Source organism: Eulemur rufifrons, chromosome 1, assembly GCF_041146395.1.
Source record: "Eulemur rufifrons isolate Redbay chromosome 1, OSU_ERuf_1, whole genome shotgun sequence".
Classification (NCBI taxonomy): Eukaryota; Metazoa; Chordata; class Mammalia; order Primates; family Lemuridae; genus Eulemur; species Eulemur rufifrons.
This window is the reverse complement of record NC_090983.1, coordinates 98,076,215-98,096,610: the sequence shown is the minus strand read 5'-3', so window position 1 is coordinate 98,096,610 and position 20,396 is coordinate 98,076,215. Positions and strand designations below refer to the sequence as shown.

Below are 20,396 nucleotides of genomic sequence, written 5' to 3'. Positions count from 1 at the left end.
GTAGAGCAGATAAGGGGAGGCACAGCCACTGCACAGCCACATCCCTGACACCCAGCTGTGCTCAGGGGCACCTGCGTGCTGCACGCTCTTTCTGCATAACGATAATGAAGCAAGAACATGAGAATGGGTGAATGTGACATCAAAATAGTACCATATTTTAGTGAGTGTTAGCACCGACTAGACATTTACCTGGATTTTATATTTCTAGGGAATGCATATCGTTCTCAAATTTGAAATAAGAAAGCAATTATACCTACTTTTGAATGCTTGTGGATTAGTCTTATCGAAAAATATATGCTATTTCAAGGCAAGGTATTCAGAATTTTTTATCAGTGGGCAGCTACCTATCTGTGTGAATCAAGATTTCTCCATAGTTAGCAACCAAAATACAATAGCTGAATAAAATGAATGCTGAGGCTAATCTATGACTGCAATTTGTGTCCCTCCCTGCTTCTTTCACCCCGGAGGGTCAAAACACTTCATTGTTTTCATAGCCCAAGTTTAGAAATATTTAATTTAATCCTCACATATTGCCCTTATTTGTTATGGCTAGAACTAAAATTTTATTTGGTAGAGTAAAAGAATTTCACTACATTAAAAAAAAAAAAAATGAGCCGAATATGGTGGCCCACACTTACAGTCTCAGCTACTGAAGGGCTGAGGCGGGAGGAGCCCTTGAGCCCAGGAGTTCTGGGCTGTAGTGTGTTCTGCCGATTGGGTGTCCACACCAAGTTCAGCATCAATATAGTGACCTCCCGGAGTGAGGGACCACCAGGTTGCCTAAGGAGGGGCGAATTGACCCAGGTCAGAAAACAGAGCAGGTCAAAACTCCCAGGCTGATCAGCAGTGGGATCACGCCTGTGAGTAGACACTGCTCCCCAGCCTGGGCAACATAGCCAGATCCCATCTTTAAAAAAAAAAAAATTGAACACCACCTCCCTACTTACATAATTCAAGCCAAGAAGGACACAGATTACAATTAAGTTTATCAAACTCCCTCTGGGTTTTATTATCTGGACTCCTCTAGGCTTTATTTTCCAGTGGATGCTAGTACTGTCCAGGTTGGCCCTTGCTGCTGTAGCCATTGCCATGGCCTCTAGAACCCATGGATGGAGTGAGCAGACATCAAAAGGATTTGGATTACCAGGATGCTGATCTGTTTTTGCATGTAGTAAGGTTCTATAATTTTCACTTTAAAGGTCATGCAATAAAATTAAAATTGAGCTGGTATTTGAGAAACAGAGGATCAAGGACTGTGCCCAGAGCTGCCGTATCTGAGCACAGAGGCTGTTGTGATGGATGGAGGGAGGGCTGGTGTGGGACTGTCCCTGTATGCCCCAGTCTAGCATGAGCTCCCTCAAAGAGGTGACAGAGTACACTCCAACTGCTCAGGCTTCACATTAGAGAGACCCAAATTCAAATCCCAGTTTTGCCACTTTCTAGCTCTGTGACATCTGAAAATATTTATGCCTTTCACAGCATTAGTTTCCTCATTTGTAAAATCAGGACAAAAACATATCTGAATCATTGCAGAAATGCAATAAGGTCTTGTAGAATGTAAGTGTGAAATCTTATTATTGTCAACTATACTTGCAGTTGATTTGTGACACAGATAAACTGTTTTTCCCTTTTCTTTTTCTTTCTTTTTTTAACTGATATATATATATATATATATATATTTTTTTTTTTTTTTCAATTCATGGAGAGAGAGATTTGGTTTGCACATTGCTAAGCTCAGTCTGTACTCAGCCTGTCTGCAGATCTGGTATTTTCGTTCTCTGTTGCTAACCACAGGAGCTAAGAAAGATCACACTCCCTCTTTGCTCATTTGTTTCATCAGTGTCCTGTCCACCTGAGCAGCAAAGCTGGCTTCCTGGAGAGAACTGAGCTGCCCCCTCTCTGTTCAGTTAAGATCTGCATCTGGGGCTTGAGAGGTGGCAGAGACACCGGGGCAGAGCACTGAGGAGCCACGAACGTGCTGGTGGCCACAGGTTGTTGCTAACGATTCCGGCCATAGCCAGTCAACAACTTAATAGGTCCCTGACATCATGTCTGTTCTAGGAATAGGTTTTAAATCCAATTTCATCTAAAATGCTATGGCCCTTGCACATGGAGATTATGGAGAACACAAACAGAAAGGAAAACACTAAATCCTTCCTTCCATAATTATAATTATATATATATTTTTTCCTTTTCAACTTGTCTAGATTCTCCATTATCTAACTTAAGACTGAGAAAAATGTGGTCTAAAAAGTCTCATATTAATGAGAATCTTAGTTGGAAGTGTTCCAAAGCCAATTTAAGCCATTTTATGAATGGAAGAGGCATGGGCTAGCAGAATGCAAACAGGAGCTAACAACTCCACACAGGGAAGAGTGGGGGGCCTCCTGGGGACCTCCTGAGAACGCTGCCCCTCGGGACCGAGATACAACTGACACAACCAGGGTCTCCTTTCCTCTGTGGGTGGACTCCACTCGCTCCCCCTGCACCCCGGCTTCCGCCCTGGGGCAGGGCTGTGGCTGGCTGCCAGTTTTTGAGTTCATCAGCCTGACGCTTCCACTATGAGAGAAGAACCTTTCTTTCTCGTCCTACGTTGGAGAAAGTCTGTGAAGACTCCATAGGGCCTGGCTGGCCAGGACTCATGTGAGAATATGGAGCTCTCGAAGGACCATGTGCCGAGGTGACGGGACACCCCCAGGTAATGACACAGCAGGAGGTCTTAGACAAAATTATAGATGGCTGCTAACGAACCTCCCACAGTTCCATTTTAACACATAAATCCGCGAGCCTCCTGCCGCCATCATCTCTCACCTTTGCATGAAAAATCCCCCTGTCAGTTTAGGCTCGACTTATGTTCTACGCCAGAAAATGAATTCCCAAAATTAATAATCCACACAACAATGTTCAGTCCTTAACCCTTCATCAATCACATTTTTGTTCACTTAGAATCAAATGCTGTGTTGACAGTCACTTCTTAGATGGCTGAGGTCACCTCTCCTTTTGTTTTTGATTTTTTCCTGCAGGGCTAAGAAAAAAGTGGGAACTCATCCTGCTCCCCTCCCTCTTCCTACTCCTGTGGCAGGTGTCACCACACTCCTCGGCACTCACTGACCTGTGGGTCCACTGAGCCCAAACCCTGCCACGCATGGAGGTGCCGTTGGACGCCACCCTGGCGAGCACTGAGGCTGGTACAGAACTTGCAGCCTCTTTGCCATCTCCAGGCCCCGTAGTGGTTGGGGGGAGATTCTGCTCCATCTCTTTTCTTGCTTCATTTCCGCCCACATATTTGCACACATAAAATAAAGTGAACAGCTCTACCAGGTATTAAACTGTAGACTCAGTAGGCTAGACTTAGTGCTAGACTCTCACAGTAATTACTTCAACTAATCAATAAAACAACCTTGTAAGATAAGTATCACTGTCTCCAGGAAAGCAGGTTCACAAGTCAAGTGGCTTGTTTGAGATTCCGGAAGTTAAAAAGGCAGGCTGCAAACCTGGGTACGTACACATCAAAAGCACGAGTCCTCCAGACTAGAAGGAAAAAGAAGCAGGAGAAATTACCCTTAAGGCCAAATGTTTGTTTCGTAGAGAAAAGGGGGAAGCGAAGGTTGGTGCCCCTTTATGACCCTCCAGTTCTCTTCAGTGCTACCTCCTGGAGCCACTGTAACCACACTCCTGCCTCCCCGAGTCGCCCAACTGCCAGCAGCGAACAACCCATGGGGTTTCTGGTGGTAACTCTCATTTAGCAACTCCAGGGTAGCATTTCCAAAAGCACACTATGTGGACAGGCAGTTCTGTGGAAAGAAGTGTTTACTAGCCGCATATATTTGTGAAATTGTGACATGCTTCCGATGAGTTCCTGTCCCGCACAGTTCATAAGTGTGTGGCTGCATGCACACGCGTGCACGCACACACACACACACAAATCCTGCAGTAGAGAAACTCATTTAACTTTTCTTACTCTAGCATTTCTCAAATGTATTTGAACAAAGAAATCATTTTCATAGAATGCCATTAACATCAGGCAGAACTAGGAGTCTAGTTCCCCGTTGTGGAGGAGAAATTTAAATGAGACTGTATTATGATGAGCTCAGTAAAGCAATGTCTTTGTTTAATTTGCTGACACAATATTTCTAAAAGACTGATCTTCAGATATCCTGGGGTGTTGAACCAATGCAGATTCTCAGTTTCCATTTCAGATGGACTTAAAACCTCTGGGGTTCTAGGGTCAAAAAATCTGCATTTAAAAGAGCTTTCCAAGTGACTTTTACACATTCCAAAATTTGAATCTACCAGCCCATAGAGTTGAGGTCTACTTTTAAGATTACTTTTAACCCATCGTTAGCCTTGAAACTCGAGTATGCCAGGTAAACATCTGCAGTGTGGTGTGTGTCTTTATGTGAGGCCGTTTGTGCCAGTAAAAGTTTCAGATGCAGCCGACTGGCTGGCTACAGAGACCCCGTAAGGTGGTCCATACCTTGGAAAACATCCCATCCAAGTGGGCTCCTACCTGGTGAGGCCTGAAGTTCACTATTGATCGACTCCCGGGACCATAGTCACCAGGATTATGACTCATGCAAGCAAACCTCGAAAGAGACTGGCCTATGATACTAGAATCCCAATTTACAAATTTACATCAAAAACTATCATTTTCAAAGGATCTAATATCTTCACCAGACTGATCAGTATGTTTTCCTCCTTCCTCCTTTGGGTGAGCTTCATGGAGTTGCAAAATATTAAAGGGATGTAAGTTAAAACTGGAAATCAGAACAAGAATAGTCACAGATTTCTGGGTTTAATACCACTATTCTCTGACAGAGACTGATCCAAACCCACACTGGAGAGTGAACACGCAAATTTTGTTGGCCCAACAGGTTACCTCTTGCTCCAAATTTCATAGATCTGAGCAGGCAGTTTAGGGGGGCATCTATCAATAACTCTAGCATGCACTGTAGTATTTGGGATTTAAAAAAGTAAAGAGTCTCTTATTTTAGGAAAAAAATAGAAACCAAAACCTTACTGACGGCCTATATTTAGATTACAATGTGTGTTTGTTTAAAGGGTATTCTAATTTAGAAAGTAACTTTGAACTGGTCGACAGAAACAGCAAAAGAACACTTAATATAGTACAATTGTCTAAAGTAATATAAAGTTTTTAACATTTTGATCCAGTCATAGTTAAACCACTTTTCTGCCAGGATCTGTGGAGACAGTCCAATAGTGGCAGATTTTCTCTTCTGTGGTGGCTGTCTCTGGAGAAGGACCTCCATGAAGGATACTGACCTGTTGGCCACACCCAGCCTACGGCTGGGGCTTCTTTTTTTTTTTTTTTTTTTTTTTTTTTTTTTTTTTTTTTTTGAGACAGAGTCTCACTCTGTTGCCCGGGCTAGAGTGAGTGCCGTGGCGTCAGCCTAGCTCACAGCAACCTCAAACTCCTGGGCTCAAGCGATCCTCCTGTCTCAGCCTCCCAAGTAGCTGGGACTACAGGCATGCACCACCATGCCCGGCTAATTTTTTCTATATATATTTTTAGCTGTCCATATAATTCTTTCTATTTTTAGTAGAGATGGGGTCTCGCTCTTGCTCAGGCTGGTCTCGAACTCCTGAGCTCAAACGATCCGCCCACCTCGGCCTCCCAGAGAGCTAGGATTACAGGCGTGAGCCACCGCGCCCGGCCCGGCTGGGGCTTCTAAGGTCCACATTATGTTCCCCCATCAGATCTGAATTCTGAGGCCCAAGCCTGACCTTCAGACTTGCCTGTGGTGCAGTCCCAAGCTGCTGAACTAGGGACAAGAAAGATGTAAAACTTACGGGGCTGGCCCTGGCAGGGTGCCTAGCCTCGCACCACCCAATATGGTAGTCATGGCCACGTGTGGCTATCTAAATCTGAATGTATTAAAATTAAATAAAAGCAAAGATTCAGTTCCTCAGTCACAATAGCTGCATTGCAAGTTCTTTATCACTACTGGTGACCAGGTGCTGGTCTAGACCATTGGTATTTTATTCATGGTGGCACAAGTTTATATGGCATCCTTGTAAGCTTCATCTGTTCATAAGAGGGAATATTCGGATCCACTCTGAGATCAGGATCATGGGAACTCAGGGGTACTCATTTCTATCATTTCCCATTTGATGTTGCACCAGAAAATGAGCTTTTCTTCTTAAGTGTTTGATGTTTTAAAAGTCTTAATTTAGTTCTTCAGCTACAACTAGATTTATCTATTTGATTTTCCTTATTTAAGATTTAGCTTTTTACCAGCCTACCTTTATTTGACACATGCTTGCTTTAGAAATATTAGCATTAATCCAGCCACTGACTAGCCTTGTTCTCATGTATCCTTGAATGTTCTCCTGTATCCTTGAGATGATCCATTAAAATCTATTAGATGTTTAGCTTAACTTTCAAAAGGCAACATAATTCTTTAGGAACTTCCAAATTGTTTTAAGACCCAATAATTTCTAATGAAAATACTTGCTAACTATATATACAATCTTGGTAAAATAATTTAACACCTGGAAACTTTAGTTCTCTCCTTTGTAAAATGAGAATAGTTTATTTTAAAATATGTTAATATAATTCTCCATAGTTTTGAACAAGATAATTAGTAGAGGAAAAAAAAAAAAAACCTAGCATGGCACTTGGTCCATTGTTGAACTTTACTAAACCTAGATGACTCGAGTTAGAGTCCATTTTATTATAAGAAACAAGCAAGGGACAATTTCAAAGGAGAAGAAAAGTACATTTTCAATAAACTTTTTTTTTTCCATAAAGAGGCTTTAGATGGCATTTGGCAGAAGTTGGAATTAGCTCTCTACCACAGAAAATGCTAGAGATTTTGACATAGCGAAATGAATAACAATGTTGTTTTAAGTCTCTGCCAGGCACTTTTGAAAAAGGAGAAAGAAAGAATAAAAAACAATGACAGAGTATGGACTGTATATGATTCCAGTGTTGCTTTCTGGGCTCATACGAAACATTTCTTCTTCAATAACTTCACTTTCAGATAAACAGCTGACACAGTTACAGCACATTGGCACCCTTCAGTGATTTTTTTTTTGTTGTTCTACTCATACCAGGTAAACAATGCCAACTTCACAAGCTTTCCCAACTCAGCCTCCAGGAGCTGCTTAGAGGGTACACTGGGCAGATCTTATTACCAGGGGACCGTTGACATTCTTTAACAATCACCAAAGATACTTTGTATATTTCTCTAGATCTGCCTTCTATTGCAGACCTACCCCAGTCTTTTTTTCCTTAAAGCACAAGATTGTAATAAGAATAATGTGCTCCTATGCTTCCTTGCACTGTATTATTTATAGACTACGTTGCTCAAATACACTGCTATGGTTTGCTCGTCTAATTTTATGATGGTCTTGCTAAACAAAAATACTCTTGCTAGCTAGTGCTTACAGAAGGAGCACTTAACACCACGTGAACGATGACAGCTGGCTCCGGCATTGCTTTTATTAGGCACTCTTGCTATTCAAATAGAGCGGTATTTGGCGTGAACCACATTGGGAACTTTTCAAGATGAAAGAAGAGGCGAAGGGCTTTAACTCCTAAATCTCACACAGCAGTCTCCAGAGTTTGGGGTGTACAAAGACATTAAAGATTATCAAGTTTGTTCCGTATCTTAAGGCAGTACCATAATCACAAAGCACGTGCTCTCAACGGAATGCATCAGTAGAGATCAAGAACTTTGTTAGGGAAAGCAAAAGGCAGGTACAAAACAGGTAATGCTTATGACTGGCAGCTAAAGGATATATAAAGAGAAAGTGTCAGAAACATTCAGATAAGAAAGGACCAGTGTGAGCAGTCAGGGTGGCTTCCTAGCGTAGGGAGAATTTCAACTAGACTTTGACAGATGGACTGAATTTGGGCAAAAAGAACTGGGAAGAGAACTCCCGACAAGTGAAATGGCAGCAAGTGCCCAGGGGCTGCAATGAGGCTGCTGCTTTGGGGCAGGCAGTGGTCTACTTATGGAATGCCTTTCCCACTCCTGTGTAATTTCTGCTTGCCTGTCAAAATGCAGCTGGGATGTTACTTCATGCTCTGGGTTAAATATCTGCTTTCCTGTTTCCTGTCTAGCTCTCTTGCTCTTGAGCTTCTTGAGGACAGACTATATACATACAAACATATATGTGTATGTATATATGTATACATATAGGAACATAGTAGATGCTCAGTAAGTGCATATAGATGGAATAATGAATTAATATGGTAGGATATAAAGATGAACAGGGAGGAAGAGGTGAGGCCATGGGACTGCAAAAGGCAAGCTGGAGAATTTGGATTCTTTTGTTTAATGTCTTAGAGCCTACTGTGCTGGAGGTCAGGTGAAATGCACAGACAGAATCCGATGTTCAGAATAGCTACAGTTGTAATGATGTGTGTATCTGGGGAAGTGACAGAAAGGTATGAGCCAAATTATCTCTAAGAGAATAGGTTCTAGCTATTTTCCTATTTCAAAAGCAGTTCTAAATTTTGAATAATTCTATTGAGAAAATTATATTTTGAATTCACTATGACATGGAGAATGCAGTGGTTGCAAATGGAAATTATGTTATTAAATTTTTTAGCAATTTTTAAGAACATTTTAATAGATCTAAGGGGTACAATTTTTTGTTTTGTTACATGGATGAATTGTATAGTGGAGAAGTCTAGGCTTTTGGTGTACCTATCACCTGAATAGTGTGCAGTGCACCCGATATGCGACTGTTCATCCTGCACCCCCTCCTATCCTCCCGCTTCTGAGTCCCCAATGTCCAGCACATGGAAGGTTTAATGCAGGTGGGGCTCATCCCTGGGGCCTCTTCCTACGGGTCCCACACAGTTGTGCAAAATGTGGGTTGGGAGAGAATCCATCATGGAATCCGGGTTTTAGAGCAATGAGGATTTGCCCAGCTCTTCGTCAATGCTTGGCTTTCCTCTACTTCCCAGATGCCTCAGAGGTTGAAGGATTATTTAATATCACAGAAAACAACAGTGATTTGTATTACTCTCCTTACTGTTTGCTCAAGTCCCTGCCAACCACATGTTCTCATTTCTCCTCTCAGTGCGTGGGTCTTCTCACATAAACTCCAGAGTTGCAGCTTAACATGAGTAAGCACGGTAATTGGAATGACCTTTAAAATGCATATTCCTCTTGTCACTTTCAGATTCTTAGGATTTACCAAATTGCTAGTTGAAATATCATTCCCACCTTTTACACTGGTGTTTATTTTGAGTAGGCAGACTTTTTTTTTTTTATTGCTAAATGTAGATGTAGCCTATATTCTATAAGGAATGACTTGCTAGAAGCTAAACCCTTTAACCATGGCAGTCCAAAAAGGGATTTGGGGATAAAATGGGGAGGAGAAGGGAGTGGTATTAACAGCAGACAGGAATTCCCAGCACACTCATGTTTTGGGAAAATGTGGAGGAATTTGTTTTTAGCAAAAACCCCACTTAGAAGGCTTCTTCTCACTAAGGAAAGCAGAGTTTTGCACTTCTTAGCCCCTCAGCCCCCACAGCAAACACGTGGTTTCAGCAGAGGACACACACAGAATGTTGAGATCAGAATCACCAGCCAGAGGTTTGTAGGAAGCACGGGAAAGTATAAACATCTGAGGAAGTCACCGGCAAAGATTTACAGTGACCTCTGAACAGTTACTTTTGCAGAATCTGAGGACAAGAAGTCCACCTCCCCCATTCTTGACATGTTGCCCCCACCCCCAGTATAAAACAACCTTCCTCGCAGACTCTCCCCTAAACTGTGTTTATTTGTATCATGACACTCATCATATTTGGAGGCATATGTGTTTATTTCCCTGATCATTTAGTCAAAATCTGTGTCCTTCCAGGGGGTTTTCTAAAGTCAGAGATCCTCTACAACTACATCTTCAGCTCCTACTTTGTACCTGGCCCAGCAGAGATGTTCCAAACACAAGAGATGAATGAATAAATGAAGAAGCCATGATAATAAAAAGCAGAGCTTGATCCAAGGACACAAGAAAGACCAGAGCAGAGGAAGACCAATGACACACCCTCTAAGACCAAATACTCTCTGCCTTGTTCCCTCTTGGATCACCAGAGCAAGGAACACACACCCGGCACTCAGAAAAGACTGGATGTACGCACGACTGGGTCACAGAGGCAGAGCAGCAGAGCATGGGCAGTTTCTCAATAAGTAGGAACTAGAAGCTGCATCAGGACTCAGTGGATAGGGTGGCTGCAAACACACACAAGTGCACACACAAACGCTGAAGCTGATACATACACTTCTCACTTCAGAGCTCAGGGCTCTATAATTCTCAGTATGATCATGTGGCCAAATCTAAAAACCCAGAGCTGCTGAAAAACCACATTGGGGATTAATTTGACATCCAAAGCAGGGATAGCCCCCTATCTAATTATTACAGTCAAAATTATATTTTTAAGCATGGGTAAAAGCAGGCAGCAAGGTGATTCTAAACTAACATTGTGTCATAATAAAGTGAATGGTGTTCTGGATGTGCCAGACATCACGCGTTTAGAGACTGTGAAATTGGGAAACACATAAAATCCCACTCAATCAAATAACTTTGTCTTAGGTTTGTTGTTTGTTTCCTTTTGCATTTCCACATGTTGGGAGAGCTACTGTTAGGTCTACAGTGCATCCCAGTGTTAGCAGAGAAGGGCCCTGCAGTGGGCCTACTCAATCACGGCCAAGAGATCTTTTTAAGATGAAGCTAAACCTAGAGGGAAGACTTCAGATCTGTAACTCAAATCAAGTGAAGACATTCATCACTTGTCTACAAAATAAAATAGGTTATGTATGTAGGTAAATTATTCAGAGAAGTGTCATCCTTTTCTGCCTGTGTATGGGTTTTATGAAATCCGGCCTGCTGATATACATAGAGCCCCATCCATTTCTGTCTCTCTTGCTTTTAACTCTAAGAACTTTCATCTTTCTGCTCTCCGTCACTCCTTGCCACAACTCCAAGAGGGAGGCAGGTGTAACATTACCTTGCTTTTGCTCAACACTTTGCAGTCATGAAACATGACCCCCATTTGACAACTGAGGGAGCTGAGATAAAAGAGTTTACGTGACTGGGTGTGTCCAAAGTTGGGCTAAAAAGTGAGCAGCACAGGCTTTACCACCTCACATGCTGTTAATAATATTAGTTTCCCCATCTGCCAATCAAAGGGATGGAGACTCCCTTTGGACAGTGCAAAAGTTTGAGTGGAGGATAGACATGGAGTTGATGATGCCTGGACCACACGAGCAGAGGGGCAGCTCAGCAGCCAGAAATGCATGTTATAGCAAAACCCACAGGCCTGATTCAAGTTCTATGAACTTCCTCTGAGATATCTTAGTTCAAAATGTAAGTAGCAGAGAGCTAATTTTAAATTTAGGTTTCACTACAGAAACAGGTGAGAACCTTTCATTACAGGTCAGACCTGTCCCCAACTGAGAACACATTAAACTCCTTTTCTCTTCCAACTGTGTTTATAAATGTTGCTTACAATGGGCCACCGATGAATGCATTTGGACCAGAGACAAAGAGTGTTCAAAGGCTGCAGGTGCTTTGCCTTGAGAGTCTAGTGAGTGGCCGTCAGCACAGACGAGGAAAAAGTGAACGTGTGCAAGGAAGTGCTCTTCAGAGAACGCGAAGACAGATGGAAGGCTCCTATCAGGGCGCCGGACAAAAGCTTACTGAGATATTGATCGTGTGAAGGGATCAATAAGAAGGAATCTCTTTCTTCTTATTATTAATTTAGAAATGATTTCTGCCTCACAGAAGTGAATTGAGAATCTGAAGTAACCTTTTTCTCATGTGTTCTATCTGGATCAAAAGTTTCCTGGGCTTCTATGTCATCTAAAACATCCGCATTTCTTGGCCAGTATTTCTCAGGAGAGATGATTCAGGCACCTGTGGATGTTGGCAGACGTTTCCTTACTGCTGCCCGAGCCTATGCACAGCGAACCCCAGTCTCCGCACCGTAACCCTTGGCATGAATCCTTCATCTCCAGAAGTGCCTGTGATCATTTTCCCGGCTCGTTGTTCCGGCTTTGTTTCCAGCACCAGCATTTCCCCTTACCAGCTGGTGGGGTTCACTAGCATCCGGCGGGCCAGAGTAAAGGGTGGGCGCTGGCTTGCTCAGCACTCTGCGCTTCCCATGAATCAACGTGCACAGGTAGAGAAGAGCCGTTTCATCAAGATAATGACCCCTTTTCCTTATGAAAACAAGGGATGAGAGGAATGAGGTTGGCAACAGCACACAGATGTATCTGTTCAAGGCCACTTATTTTAATCCAATCCAGGTTTCAGACACCTCCAAAGCCCCTCTTCCCTACTGACATTCAAAGAGGTATGAGATGGGTGGGGAAGAAGGCCTCACTTAAGCAGCAGATAAATGAATCAGTTCCTTTTCCAAGGAGCTCCAGATGGAACACCCTCACCAGATCAGCTAAGTCCCATCTCCGCAAGGCAGTCGTGTCAGGCTGGCTCCAAGGTTCCTCCGTGCCCGAATCAATCCAGAGAACCAGGTAAAGTCGAATCTCTTGGAGGAGGCTTCGGCTCTCTCCAGGTCTCTCGGTGTGTTCCTCACAAGGTGGTGACAGTGAGCTGCAGGGACGACAACCCCACGCCACCACGCTGCCCCACATCCCTTCTCTTCCTGACTTTAATGCCACCCCTTTCGTGATGTTAATGCAAGATGAAAACACATCATCTTCTACTTCACGACTCTGCTGAAGAATGTTGGATGCTTCCGCACTGCAGGGTCAGAAGCAGCACAGTGCAGGGCAGGCCTGATCTCTTCAACGGGGCTTCGTGACCTGTGGCCACGCCCTGCCGCAGATGGGCTGTCTGACCTTAGGCAAGGCACTTAGCGTCGCTGGGCCTCCACTTTGTTATCTGTCAAATGGAGCTACTAATATTACCTACTTCATAGCATTGTGGTGAGGATTACAGCAACACACACACACACACACACACACACATACACACACACACCATGTCCACATTCAGTAAGTATCATTTAAAGCATCGGTCCCCAAACTTTTTGGCACTAGGGACCGATTTCATGGAATACAATTTTTCAATGGATAGAGGCAGAGGGGGAGAATGGTTTTGGGATGACTCAAGTGCATTACATCTACTGTGCACTTTGTTTCTATTATTATTACATTGTAATATGTAATGAAATAATTAGACAGCTCACCATAATGCAGAATCAGTGGGAGCCCTGAGCTTGTTTTCCTGCAGCTAATGCCCCTGCTGAACCGACAGGAGGCGGAGCCCAGGAGGTGATGTGGGCAATGGGGAGTGGCTGTAAATGCAGATGAAGCTTCTCTCGCTCACCTCCTGCTGTGCAGCCCAGTTTCGAACAGGTCACAGACTGGGACCCCTGCGGTTGGGGACTGCAGATTTAAAGATTAGCTATTAATATGGCCTATTACTAAGATTTTATTTATTTATTTATTGATTGGAGACAGAATCTCACTCTGTTGCCCAGGCTAGAGTGCCCTGGCGTCAGCCTAGCTCACAGCAACCTCAAACTCCTGGGTTTAAGCAATCCTTCTGCCTCAGCCTCCCAAGTAGCTGGGACAACAGGCATGTGCCACCACGCCTGGCTTATTTTTTCTATATATATTTTTCACTGTCCAGCTAATTTCTTTCTATGTGTAGTAGAGACGGGGTCTTGCTCTTGCTCAGACTGGTCTCAAACTCCTGACCTTGAGCGAGCCTCCCGCCTCGGCCTCCCCGAGTGCTAGGATTACAGGCGTGAGTCACTGTGCCCAGCCTATTACTAAGATTTTAAACTATTTGTGCTGGCAAGTCTCCCCTCACCCTGACTTAAGTTCTCTTTCACCCAGTGCCACCAGTGCAGCCCGTCCAGTACAGCAAACAGGGGGGCAGCAGCTCACTCATCCTCAAATGGGGGCACCTGGAGCACCTTTCTTGACCTCCCTAAATCCAGCTGGCTTTTCAAGTTCCTGCTAAAATCCCACTTCCTCTGTGGTCCTTCCCTTGGCCCACTCTGGCCACCCAAGCCCATTCTCTTCCTCTGGTCTTCTGGCAATAGGCCCTTCAGATCTATCTGGATCTAGGAATCAGCCTAACTTGAATTGGAATCCTGGCTCCCCCAAATACTGAAGATGTGACCTTGGGTAGTTACTGGGCCTCCCTAAGAATTGGTCGTCTTATCCGTAAAATGACAATAATGGAACAAACCAGTGGTTCTCAAAGTTGAGGTGCATCAGAATCACCTGCAGGACTCATTGAAACTCAGATTGCCCCCACCCCAAGTTTCTGACCCAGCAGGCAAGAGCCGCCGTCTGAGAATCACAGTTCTAACAAGTTGCCGGGTGATACTGATGTTGCTGCCCTGGGGGTCATATTTTGAGAACCACTTGGTGGACCTTGCAGACTATGGGGAGAATTAAATGAAATGATATTTGTAGAATGTTTTCTCAGTAACTGTTACATAAAATATAACTTTTCGTTTTCCCCTGTGAAATAGAACACAAATGATAAATAAAAAACCTCAAGTGATCTTGTTTTGATTTTGGCCCCATCCCATGAGTTGAGGGAGAACACCATATTGTAGCATTTCTCACTTCAGAGTTAGAAGCTCAGATTGTGTGGGCACTGCCCTTACAGTGGCTTTTCTGGCACCCAATGTATAGGCTTTCAATTTTAGAGAAGGACTAAAACATATGTATTACCCCACAATGCAATCTTTTTATATTACCCACTGTTTTTAACAAACTCCCACACTCAGGGTGGGTTTTTAGCAGGAGTCTGTTTATGGGAGGTTATCCAACATGATGGTTTGCAACTCCCAGTGTTCACAGCACTCCAACCCTGCACCAACAAAGGTAAGACTCTTGACCAGAGTTTAGCAGATGCTTTTCTTAAAAGAATGTGTGTTGGGGAAAAGGAAATGGAGGGAGAAACTGCATTTCATAACCTATTTGATGCAAGAAATTTAATGCAGTGCTCATGTCATGATACTCTTTGGGAAAAGTAAAATGTTTCATTTAGAAAGGATTAGAGCAAAAGCTCTCCATAGGATGCTATAGCAAAGACCACGGGCACACAGCCCTGGCTTCCACATATGTCTTTGTCACCTCTATGTGGCGTCCACTTTCCCCTGTGCAGAATCAGGGCAGGGTGGCCTCCTGGGACCCTCCTGAGTAGCATTGCTTTATGAGGGAAGTTTGCAGGGAACGGGCCATGTGGCCCCCAAAGCCCTTTTTGAGCACCCGAAGGCCATGTGAAATCAGTGTTTATCAAGCTTTGTAAAGGTGTGTAGGCAATATCTGGGGGAGGTGAGCTACTTTCATTATAGTGGCACCCGACAGGCTGTGGAGTTTGTCTAGACAGCAAGATCGAGCTGCGACTTTCAGCCGGCCTGGCCAGTGACTTTCCTCATAAAAAAAAAAAAAAAAAAAAAAGGTTATGTTTGTTACCAGCTGCAACTGTTCTAAAATCACGTTCCACTCCCCTAGAACCAAAACGTCCCCTCTCTTAGACACACCTGAGAATCTGATCATGTCCATTTTTATTTACAAAGGTCTTGTTTGTGGTGGGAAGCAGGGGAGGAGCCGCATGACAAAGACCAGGGCGCCCTGGGGGGAGAAAAAAGTTAGTGCCCCCACAGCATCCCTGGGACTGGTTTCAACACCCTTGGGGAGAGGGACTTTGAGAGAGAGTTGCTAGCACTTTTCACAGACTCTGGGAGACCCTGGCCATGAGTTCTAGGCGGGGGCGGGAGCATCCTTCTCTCCCACACCTACACCACCTTTGCAGACTCCACACAATCCCACCTGTAGGACTAGAAGCTTGTAGGCAGTGGTTCTTAGAGTGTGGCCAGTAGGCCAGTCCCTCAACAGAAGCATCACTCAGGAATTTGCTAGCAATGAAAATTCTCAGGCTCTACACTCCTTAAATTCGTGTCGCAACAAGCCCTTCTGATACAAACACACTCAAATTTGCCTGCAAGATTTAAGAAGGCCCCTACACTTAGGCATCTGCGAAGGCAGGGTCATTGTGTACATGGATGTGGAAGTAAGGGCCTCCTTAAATTTTTCTCTCTAGGTTCGCCCTAGTCCTGGCCCTGAGATCAGTGCTTTAGGAAAATCTGAAGACCACAACCTTGGCTTTTCCCATTAGTGCTTTCTTGGCAGTGGCTAGTAGCCCAGAAGGGCAAGTCCTTTGGACAAGAGCAAATGAAAGCCCCAGAGGAGTCGCAGAGTGACTGATTTCAGGCCACATGAAAGGTATTTCTATGCGGATCACCCCAGACACTGCTAGGGATCACTTGCAGTGGTGGGAGTTGGGGGTGTTAGAAGGAGACCTAAGCCTTCCTCTCCTCATGGACACTGGAGAGTTGGCAAACCTTTCAGTAAAGACTTACCATGGTGAACAATCCTGAGTATCTACTGCATGCTAGACAGGCCGCTGAGCACCTGACTTCTCACACTTTCTCACGCAACTTTGAACACAAAGGTAGGTTTTATGATCCTGGTTTTGCAGAAGAGGAAATATGGACACAAGGTTAAATAACCAGTGTCATATGTCAAACTGGTAAGTGGTGGGCGGGATTATATGCACCCTACTGACTGTCAAAGCTGCTGCCACCTGCGCTGGGATTTGGGAATTTTCCCGAGTGTGACTCTACTTCTCCCCACCTCAAGCAGCTGACTCATCGGCATCCCTGTTTTCCCCTCCTGGTTTGGTGTCACACCTTGGATCCCATCTCCTATTCAATTTCTGGACAGCATTTGGTAATCTGTCCCTCCTGCCATGGACCTTGAACCCTGCAGGACTGGACATGGCTCCTGGCACTGACTGGAACTCATCCACAAGGATACTGGGAAGAGACACCTCTGGACCTGGCCCTCCTTGGTCCACCCAGACTCCATCTGACATTACACACTACTTTGAATGTCTCCCTTTTAAATGGAATTGCATTAGGCACACAAGGTATACAAAGAATCTGATATATTGCAGATGCTTGAAAATTCTACCTGGTTGAGCAGAAGCTGGGGTTACATAATGAGAGCCACAGACACACACTGACTGCTATTTCCAGGTCAGTACCTGTTTGCTAGATAGTACACGGGAGAGAACAAAGGCAAGGTTCAACTCTTGACTATAACTGCAACCCTGTGTGACCTAAGGAAAGTTGACATGCATCTCTGGGTCTTAGTTTTCCCCTTTTAGAAAGGAGAGACATTAGTGCATGTGTCCTCCCAGAGCTCTACAGCTGTTGCAGCACCCTGTCCTACTCAGGGATGTACATAGTCAGCTTCGCTCACTCACCCAATGTCTATTGATGACATTCAACCACAGAGGCTGTGAGAAACAGTTGTTCACCAAATGAAGCAGTTATTGAAGGTGATGTTTCCCTGCAATAGCTTAGACTATTGCATCTTGCCTACTTCAAGTCCAAGGGGGTGATTAGATGTAGCTTATGAAGAGCAGGGGCTTGGGGTGTAAGATATGAGGCTGGGGATCTGGCGTGCAGAAAAGGGGCAGTGGCTACACATTGCATCGTAGGGGTTTAGAAGGACTATAGAAAGGGAACGGGTCTGTTGGAAACTCTCCATTGCCATCCTAGTTGCCTCCTTCTCCCATCCTGTCCTCACACCGCCACTGCTGTGAACTGTTACTGCCTAATGCCAACGGTTCCCATGCTGCCAGAGCTGTGGGCAAGGCCAGTTTTTCCCAGAAGCCAGATGACTTGGTAATTTGCCCATCATTGAGACACAAATTGGTTAAATTTCCTTAATCTCTGAGAAGGGAAGCTGCCAGCTTTTATTCAAGGTGATGTGTCAAAGGTAGTTTGTAAACCACGCACATTGGACAGCAGGCACCAGGGTATCTAGGTACCGTCTCTAAGAGAACCTGCTTAGAGGATCCCCACTAGAAGGAGAACATAAGATTTTGGAACTTTTGTGCCTCTGGATTTCTCAAATCTGATCTCCCTATGTAACCAGAACTAAGACCCTTAAGATGTGTAAGACGTCCAGTTGGGGTAAGCAAGAAATGGAAGCTGGGAGGGTTGGACCACACTTTGTGTCAAGGAAGGAAAGGAAGGGGTGGGAGGTGGCAACCACGGAGGGGTGGGACGGAGGTCTAGGACTCTGTAGCTCACGAGGACATGGCAGGGGAGGGACCTGGGAGTACCCAGACCCACTCAGGCATCCTCTGTGGACTTTCCAGACAGAGCACAGGTAAGGAAAACCACAGCCAGGCTATTTTGCCTCCCTCCCCAGCAAGTAGCAAGCTCCTTGAAGGCAAAGACTTTGTACTTTCCCTGAAATCAAATTCACATTGATTAACACATTAAAAATAAAACACCAGACTCGGAAATCACCTGCCCTTCTAACCCCTGCCTCTTTCCAATTAATGTTAAACATAAGTTCAAGAAATAATGAATCAAGCAAAGGCTGTTGCCACAGCTTTCCCCTCTGTTAAGACAGTGTCTGGTAAATCAAGAAAAACGTACCATTTACCCACTAAACTAAACACAATCCCTTATTATACAATTAACCAAAACACAATTGTATGTAATACAATTATACAAGACTACAATTACACAAAAGTAATGATGCGGTGTAGATGGCAATGACTTTCATGTAATCGAAAATAACGAGAGCTTCCTTGATTAGAAATTAAGGTAGCATAAGAGACACGTATTGACAAATATTCCCTGTATTGATCCACACTTTGCACAAGGCCGTGCTGGCTGAGGAAGGAGGGTCCTCCTCACCATTCCTGGACCCTATAGGAGTGGGCACCATTCCTTGTAATACCTTTTACTCGAAGGTTTCTAAACTAATACATTTTAGTGAAGCACACATGTTATTAGCCACATTTCCAGCTGGTCAAATACAAAAATAATGAAGCAGAGGAGCCAAGAAGTCCATGTGATGTGCTGCTGATCCCACATGTGATGGTATTAACAGAGAAACAGGTGCAAAAAGTCCCACCGCATTATATTGGTCATCACCAGCATTAGCGGACACCAGATTCTGCACAGCTGATTTCTGTACCGCTCAGTGGAGGCACCCACTATCGCCCACCTTTCCTCCCCTGCACCGGGGCTTCGCCTCCCCCACTGTGTGCTAGCTCTCTTCCAATCCATCTTTCCCGTTTTTTCTGAATACTCTTTCTACTAGACAGATATGACCACCTTTCTTGCTGATTCTTTCTAAGAACATGAAGGCAAATTTCACTGGCACACAAAGTTCTTCATGATGGGTCCTGTTCCACATCTCTGGCCATATTCACACCATGTGTGCCACCCACACCGACCTACCGTCTCTACTGAGCTGTGTTTTATTCCATCCACAACACCATTAATTGTAAGACATACCATTAGTTTATATGCCACTAAGAAAAATGAATGCTGCCAATTAAACTATTATACACCATCAATTGCAAACTGTATTCCAATGTTAGATATTTTGAATGCAAAAAAAAAAGTATTTTGAATTGCTGAAATACTTGCAAGTGCTGCTCTCTCCTGTTTCTGCACAATGTTCCACTGACCTCCCTCGCCCTCCCCACCTCGCCCAAGCCACCTGTACCTCCTCCTCCAAGACTGGACTCAGCAGCACCTCTGAATCCTTCTGACCTCATTGTCCAGGCCAGACTAAGTGGCTGCTGCCATGTGTCCAACAATTACGGGAGCATTTCTTGGTCATTTATCTCACTTTATTGTAATGGCTAATATACTCCCTGGTGAAACACGAGCAGAGGCCCTATGTCGCCAACAAATAGGCAAGCACTTAACAGATATTATTCACCCATCCAGTAAATAATATTTTGCCTGGGGTGAGCAGAATTAGAATGAAGGAGGTAGGCTCTGGAGAAGAAACATGGGGAACATGGTAAACTTTGCTGAAAATTCCAAATCCATCCTCTTTAGCTTTCTGCAGTGTGTACTTGCATTTAGAAACTCCTATTAATAATATAAGAGGAGCCAGATTCCAGTAAAAATAGAGAGAGAAACTGAGTTTTGTCAGACGTATGGGTTGCTGATTCTCTCGAGCCAGGGTCCAGTGTCCTCTGGGCCACAGAGCAGTGGATTGGGGTTTGCTGTGTGCCACTGGGCACGGCCCAGACCTCTGTCGTGGGTCTCCCAGAGGGTCTGACACTCACCTGCCTGTGTTAGGGGACACCCACTGCAGTGAGGAACGGAATGGTTTAGGAGGGAAGTAATTCCTTCCTCCGTTTTGCTTTACCCTTAACTTCAAAGTAATCAAATGTTGTTTATGCATAAAATTTTAATCCTTTCACAAATTTGTATTTTGATTTAATTTGCATATCCCATTTACTGAAGTCAACATGAAGAGAGACTCAACTAATTTAAACCATTTTTCTCTGGGCCTGAAATCCTTTCAGAAATATTT

At 44.2% G+C, this 20,396-nt stretch overlaps 1 protein-coding gene across 2 annotated transcripts in view; it reads right to left on the bottom strand.

Annotated features, from left to right (window-relative positions):
• Window positions 1-20,396, bottom strand: part of CNTNAP5 (contactin associated protein family member 5) — a 770,280-nt gene that overhangs the window by 316,312 nt on the left and 433,572 nt on the right. The gene's annotated exons all lie outside the window — the stretch shown is intronic.